Below are 7,928 nucleotides of genomic sequence, written 5' to 3'. Positions count from 1 at the left end.
ATAATTTATGGTATACTTTGTTATTGCTACAGAAGAATATTTATTTTATCATTTTACATTTACAATTTTTTTTCCTGGGGACCCTGTGACACCTCATTGAAGAGCCGTAGGCTGTGGATCTCTTAAGATCTCATTGTTGGGTTTGTAAGGCCATGTTACTCCTAAATTTCTATCTTGTTCAAAGAGAAGATATAAAACAAAGTTCTAAGCTAATGACCTTAGTGTTCTCCTTTTTTTTTAAAATCGATAAGAGAATCGATAAAGAATCGAATCGTTAAACAGAATCGAAAATGGAATACCCATCCCTAGTCTTAACCTTAATGTTATATGTCATGCTGCTAACACGCAGTATGGACTTTGACACAGAAACCAATACGTACAGGTCCAGAGGTGCATGTCAGATCCCCCCAGTGCTGTGTTTGCATCTCTTCCTTTCTACTGTTCAGTCTTTCTCCACTACTCCTCTTTCGCTTCACTGTTCCGTTTTGAATCAACTTCTCGCTCATTCCCCAACCTCATTCTGTCACTTGCCCCGCCCGCCTGGACGAGCCCGACATATACATCAAAGCCACACTATAAAGATGCTGCCCAGCCAGCATGGAGGAGCTATTGGCAGAACTATAATAGAGACAATGATTTATGGTCCGCATCAAGTATGCAATTGTGTGTTCACATGTGTGGGCATGCTTTTGAGAAATGGCACTGCCTAATCTAATGGACTTTCCTAATTTAGCTCAGAGATGAAGCAGCAAGTAACAGAGATTTTGAAGACGAGTGTAGTAGAGAATAGTGAGTGGGAGATACGAGGTGGAATCTCTGGACTATTTTATCAGCATGGTTTTTAAGGAAAACAAATGTGGGAACTCATCTAAGAGGTACAAACAAAAACAGGAGGGTTGGGGGTCATGGACTGAACAGGTTAAGTTATTAATCTACTGAGATTTTCTACACAGCAAATCCAGCATGTCCAAATTAACACTGTCGGATTTGATTTCAACACTATTAAAGTGTCTATATGGGTCCACACCAGAGAGTGTTAATTTAACTCTTTTTGGAGAGTTGGTACGTTAACTCTGATTTAGTGTTAAACACCAAATCTGTCTGGAGTTGATAATTTAACACTTGGTGTTAAGAGTTTATATATTAACTCTCAAAGAGTATTTTAGTTTAACTACGTAAGAGTTATCTTCTAATTCATTCTAAAAAGCGGGAATTTTACTGTTCTGAACTTCTAGAAATTTCTTTTGGAAATAAACATTTACTAAAAAGATGCAATGGTTTTTGAAAAACATTTATTCTGAACTGTGCACCACAATTTCAAAACATTTTCTGAAAGATGTAACAGTGTACATGTTCTCACTTTCATTAGAATTTTGTTTATCAAAAGGTCTGACATGGTAAATGCAAATAACAGCATTCTCATCACTTATTTCTTCAATACAATATGCATGTCCTTCATTCATCCCTTTGTGGAACTTCAACGCACTTCTGCTCTCCCCCATATTCCATCTTCACAAGCATATCCTGTGCGGAGATTGAATAAAAATTAGTTGACACTAATTAATGGCACAAATAATCCAGTAAACAATTGCAGCACAGTAAAAAAAAAGGAATCCTCTTTGAGCCATTACTTGTGTAAAGTATTTTCCCAAAAGACAAGGACACAGGCAACAGGTAATACTGAACTAAATGTAAAACCTCAACCTTTTTCATTTTTACCTAAACCGTGTGCACAAAACTCTGGAAGGATCTATGCTAACGTAGAATCCAGTCAGGACGTCTGCTACTGCTGTTTGCTCGTTTTTTTTTTTATGGGCGATCGTTTTCAGGCTTCAAGTAGCACCATTATACCAACATTTACATTCTGCACATTGTTTTAGGTGTATTTGACCAAAAGTTTGACGGAAAATTCACATGCAAGCTTTTTTCAAGGCTGTGGTATTTGCCCGCAAACAATACCGTTCAGCTAGCTAAAACAGAATATTATGCTATCAGCGAGCAACATGGCTAATGCCTTCCACACAGCTTTGTCTCAACTCCAAAGAGCCACAGAAGTAAATCCTCATAATAATAATTGAAACAATCTTTGAAAAAATGACTTACCAAGCATGGCAAACAACTCAAATATGTAGAGCAAAATGTTCTGAAACGGCTTCACTTCAGCTTCGATTGGAGCCGTGCTGGGGGCGGAGTCTGTGAATTCACTCTATTGGTGTCATAGCCCCTGTAGGAGTTCAGAGTTAAGAGGTCAAGAGTTAATGTTTCCATTGTAACACCTCCAGATTTGACAGAGAAACACTCATTTTTAACACTCGATTTTAACTACTATCATTTTACACCTCAGAGTTACATTAAAAGAATGTGACTCTGCTTAGAGTAAAATTAACTCTACTTTTGCAAGAAGACTATTAACACCAAAACATTTAACACTTTTGAATTTGCTGTGTACTCACATAATGTACAAAAAAGAGCAAATGCCAAAATAAAGTCTTCCATGTGAGCCACAACCTGGTAGTTGCCAGACTTGGCCCAATAACTTTATCTGACCTTCTGAAGAGGAAGAACAATGGTGCATACAGATGACCATTGTTTGTCAAGTCACACCTTGATCCAGGCTCAAGGTGTGACTTCTGTTATTTACCCTCTGCCATGACTTCTTCATGGGTTCAGATTATGATCACCTGAACACAAACACAGAAGCAACCATGTGACATGATCACAAGATTCAGATTTGTTTTTAACCATAATGAAAACTGCAGTTACTGCAAAGAATATGTGAGCTGTTTTATTTACATACATATAATTTATTTTTCCCAGAAGCTATAGGAAACCATGTACGGATGGGAGGCATTAAATCTATGTACATATGCTTTGAAGGATGCACAGTACTGTTTGTTTTTATGTCGTATTGCTGTTTTTTAGTTTTTTTTAAAAATACTGATCATTTTGAGTCATACAATAGTTACAAAGCACTACAATGGATGAAAAGATGATGCAGTATCAGTGAGAGAGAGGGAGAAAAACCGGTCCCTGGTCAGTCCATCTTATACTTGTTCTATGGTTCATTATAATATGTGGCTCATATGTTCCACTAGATTTTGTTTATTGTCTGTATCGTGCAGCACGCTTTGCTGCAAACCTAATTTCAAGGACAATAAAGTCTCAAACTAGATTTGGTAGAGGCAGCAGGAGAGGTGAGGTGCAGAAGGTGAACTGTTGAATAATGGAAGAACTCAGGTGGCGAGTGACGGATGAAGTGATGGACAGAAAGAGATAAAGGTTAGACAAAGAGCACAAGCTGAAAAGGAGAATGTTCTGTTTCATGAAATGCTGGCAACTTAGCAAAATATACTGAAATACAAAGAGCAAATGGAAAAATGATTCCCCTGCAGGAGAATATCAGGAAGACTAGAATAGAATAGAATAGAATAGAATAGTTTTTTATTGTCACTGTTACAAGAACAATGACAGGCAGTTTGGCATTTCTCCATGTGTGTGAAGTACACAATACTGTAAGTATTTACACAATAACAGACAAATTTACTTTTACACATGAAAGATATGTACAAGTTATACATACACCTGCAAACATACACGTATATACTTACATATATGTATATAAACACGTATGCATCCGCAAAAGTATTCAGCCCCCTTGAACTTTCCCACATTTTGTCACATTACAGCCACAAACATGAATCAATTTTATTGGAATTCCACGTGAAAGACCAACACAAAGTGGTGCACACGTGAGAAGTAGAACAAAAATCATACATGATTCCGAACATTTTTTACAAATAAATAACTGAAAAGTGGGGTGTGCGTAATTATTCAGCCCCCCTTGGTCTGAGTGCAGTCAGTTGCCCATAGACATTGACTGATGAGTGCTAATGACTAAATAGAGTGCACCTGTCTGTAATCTAATGTCAGTACAAATACAGCTGCTCTGTGACGGCCTCAGAGGTTGTCTAAGAGAATATTGGGAGTAACAACACCATGAAGTCCAAAGAACACACCAGACAGGTCAGGGATAAAGTTATTGAGAAATTTAAAGCAGGCTTAGGCTACAAAAAGATTTCCCAAGCCTTGAACATCCCACGGAGCACTGTTCAAGCTATCATTCAGAAATGGAAGGAGTATGGCACAACTGTAAACCTACCAAGACAAGGCCGTCCACCTAAACTCACAGGCCGAACAAGGAGAGCGCTGATCGGAAATGCAGCCAAGAGGCCCATGGACGGGCTGCAGAGATCTACAGCTCAGGTGGGGGAATCTGAACAGTCATTTTAAGATTAGCTAGTAAATAACAATTACCTAATGTGGTTCATGAGACTAAAGTCATCTCGCTTTGGTAATGTAAACATAATATGGCCAAGTTATTATTTCAATCAGTATTAGTTATTACAGCAGTGAATGATCTCTGTTTCAAATACTGAGCTTCAGTAAAGATTCACGCTGCATTTATTTATATGTCCTGTCACCTTAAATCTTCATTCAAAGACAGTTTTCTTTGACACTGTATATATAAATGTATTATATATAAGAGACAAATATTGTTCTTTCAATATGTTGTCATTACTAAATTTCTCTCAGTGCTTACTTTAAATATCCATGAAATCATCACATTCTCTGTAAGATTAAGGTCAACTATTGAACGGCGTATATTTTAAAGTAAAGGCTTTAAAACCAAGTTAGTACAAACGTCACTAATGTCACATAACTCTGCCGACATGTGGCCAACAGTAATGTTTTAATGTTCTTCATTGTTAAACATTTGCACATAAATAAGTGACCTAATATTCAGTACTTACTTTTAAAAGTTTACTCTTCGGGCACCCCCCTTCCGCCGTTTTTTTCCGGCAAAATTATCCACACCCACCGCCGCGCTATGCATTCTGGGATATGTTGGGCCACGAAGTCTACACCACCACATCCGTAAAATTCAGGGAAATGAAGGACTCATTTGAGCGCCACATTTTGAGCAGCCTTTGAATTGGGACAGCCTTCGTCGCGTCGCTGTGACGTAATCGGCCTTAAAATGCGGCCTTTAAGGCTGCAGACCCTGAATTGGGATACAGCCAATGATGAACCCAGAAAAAGCAGACAGCACTACCTTTGTCCAGTCAGTGGGCTGTCAGCCCAACACCTCTGAACAGACCATCCTGGTCACCACAGGATCAACTATAATGAGTTTGTTGAGCTGCTAACAATGGAGGATAGGCACCAACGTGTTCTGTTCTGTTATACATGATCCTTTCAAACAGCAGTGCTGTGCACTCAGTCCAATCAGTGGGGCTTCTTATGCTGCATTTAAATTTAAAAAGGGACAGTAAGACAACTTCAGCTGGTTATCTTGTTAAAAACCCAGTGTTGGATCAATTCAACATCCACACAACAGTTTGTGTTTTCTTACAAAATTTAATGGACTTAACTTAAAGTTGTATTTCTGGATTTTCAGATGGAGAAGCTTTTTAGTTTCTGAGGCATCACTTTATGTGCCCTCTATTGTCCAATGATGGGATAACAGAGCTTTGAGACAAACGCTATATTTTCATATAAATATGCAAAACACAAGATGTATAAACAGGCTGGCTACAAATATTACTAGTCTGGTGCTCGTCTGTTGGGATGCTAGCATGCTAAATATTGTATTATTTCCATAAACAACATAAATGTTTTATCATCTGCAAATATTTTTGAAATCTTTCAAAAACTTGTTTAAAACTAAAAATTATATTTTATTTATGAGCCAAATAACAACTGTTGACATTTTTACACCCAAATCTGAGGCGACAGAAAAAACATAACATTCAACAGATAAAACAAATATTTTTTGTTCATTGATGAAAATTGAAAAACTGTAATTTAGCATCTTAATCAAAAATAATAATAATAATGCGCTTGACTATTTTTCAGCTTTTTTGGAAAACAGTAAATGTGGAAATTCATGGATAAAAAAATACTTAATTTTTATTAAGGAACTTGCACATACTGGTAGATCAACAATTACAGAAACATAAAACCACATTTTGATAATTACCAGTTCTGTTAATTTGGGGTAGCTGGGATCTAAATCTTTGAGTGGTGGTCTAATAAATTTGTTAAGCACTGTAGATGTTTAATATCACCAAAATTATCTGATTAACTGTTTTAAATTCAATTTTTTCCTGAAGTCACTGTCAGCTCTTTCTAAAGAGGGCAGAAAAAATGTAAATATGCATCATAAAAAAAGTCTTTTGCATTCACCAGTTTCTGTCTCAGCTGTAAATTGACATTACAGGATTTCAAAATAAAAGTTCCACTTTTTCTACACATTCTCACTTTTTTTGCAAGCTCTCACATTTTACAACATATTTACCTTCACAGTTTTATTTTTCATGTTCATTTTAAATGTTATGTTTATTTTAAATATCTTAGAATTTAATAGCTGCTTAACAGTCTGCTTGGTGAACATGAACTAAATACAATCTTAGCATCTTCAAGTAATAAAGACATATGTAGGCAAGAAGCCTGGGACCCATTTTAGACCCTTGGCAAACTGTGTGATAATCTGTTCACCGAGGATTCCTAAACACCCATAGATATCCACACATGCATGTCCAAGTAATTGGGTAAAAAGGAACATAACATAATAACGGGCACGTACACAAACATACACACAGGAATATATCTGTGTGTACACAAATAGTTCAGAGATACCAATAAGTAATCCACACATGTACCGAATGGGCATAAAACTCCCAACTTTTCAAACACACACACTTTTCTCACACTCCACCACCCACAGTGTTTAGTCTCTGTGCTGCCTCGGCTCACATAAATTTTTAAAGGAATGCTTTTATTACGCTTTGGTTTTATTTCTGAGTAATGCCCCCGTGCGTCTCTGAGCAACTATTCCAGCAGGGGAGTTTATGAGCATGCATGATATTTGCTGAATGCAATTACATTCCAGCACGGTTGTTGGTTTGCATCTGAAGGTGCAGCGATGATGCAGAGATATGACAGGGAGGACTGTGTCCCGCAGTCTAATGTTGTCTTAATATTCACACTGCATTGTGTACTGGAGGTGTGTTTCCTCTCATCACTGAACAGAAGAATGGCTGCAAAAGACTCTCGGGAGTGGATGGAATAGTAAATAACCCACACTTTAAAACATCAGTGAAATGAACTTTTGTCATTTTTTATTTTTGTAATTTTGACATCAACATCAGTGGTGATGCAGATATAAAGTGTGAACGCTGTTCTACGTTATGTCCAAGATGTTCACCTTGAAATAAAGGAGGACTCTTTGTTAATCTGACAGTAATCATGAACACACACAGTGTCCCCTTTTTGTTAAAGTCCCAGTGGTGATCTGGACACTTCTGAAGCAAAAAAGTAGGAAAAACTCAGGGGTAAGAGGTGCCACCTGAATAGCTGGAATCTGTATCGTGGGTTGTACTCACTAACCCTTACCTTATATTGTCTTAAAGATACACCACACAATTGTGACTGTTACAAATCTTATCCTGGGCATCACTCAGGTATGGAAAAATTACAAAAAAGTAGTAACTTTGAGTTTTTTTGGTCTTCTTTGTGCCAGGATTTGGTAACCAGTTAAAGGACTGAAAGAAATCATACATCAAATGTAATTTGTTTATGACTGATAAAGAATTGTGTGTCAGAAAAAGAAAACCATCAATGATAAACAAAAGTGTTACTCTCAGTTTGAATACATCTATGTGTGTCTGAGTGGCGTCATTCACATCCAGCGTGCCAGAAGTTTCCCAGCCTGGATCTAAACTCACACCAAAACACACTGCAACACAGCGCACACCACACAATGTTCAATTACTGCGCTCAGCATCCCCTGGAGTGCTGCATGATTGCTCCTTTAAGAGAACCTATTTGATACTGTACATTACACAGGGAGCCAAAGGACATCGGTC

General features: G+C 37.4%; 1 long non-coding RNA gene across 1 annotated transcript; it reads right to left on the bottom strand.

The window, feature by feature from the left end:
• Window positions 1–1,275: 1,275 nt before the first annotated feature.
• On the bottom strand, window positions 1,276–2,205 carry LOC308409262. The gene is made up of 2 exons (XR_013973991.1): window positions 2,104–2,205; window positions 1,276–1,524 (listed from the first exon to the last, which is right to left on the bottom strand). It is a non-coding gene; the product is annotated as an uncharacterized lncRNA (long non-coding RNA).
• Window positions 2,206–7,928: the final 5,723 nt, after the last annotated feature.

This window comes from Rhamphochromis sp. 'chilingali' (assembly GCF_963969265.1).
Source record: "Rhamphochromis sp. 'chilingali' genome assembly, chromosome: 13".
Taxonomy (NCBI): Eukaryota; Metazoa; Chordata; class Actinopteri; order Cichliformes; family Cichlidae; genus Rhamphochromis; species Rhamphochromis sp. 'chilingali'.
The sequence above is the reverse complement of the archived record's forward strand: the minus strand, read 5'-3'. Positions and strand labels throughout refer to the sequence as shown.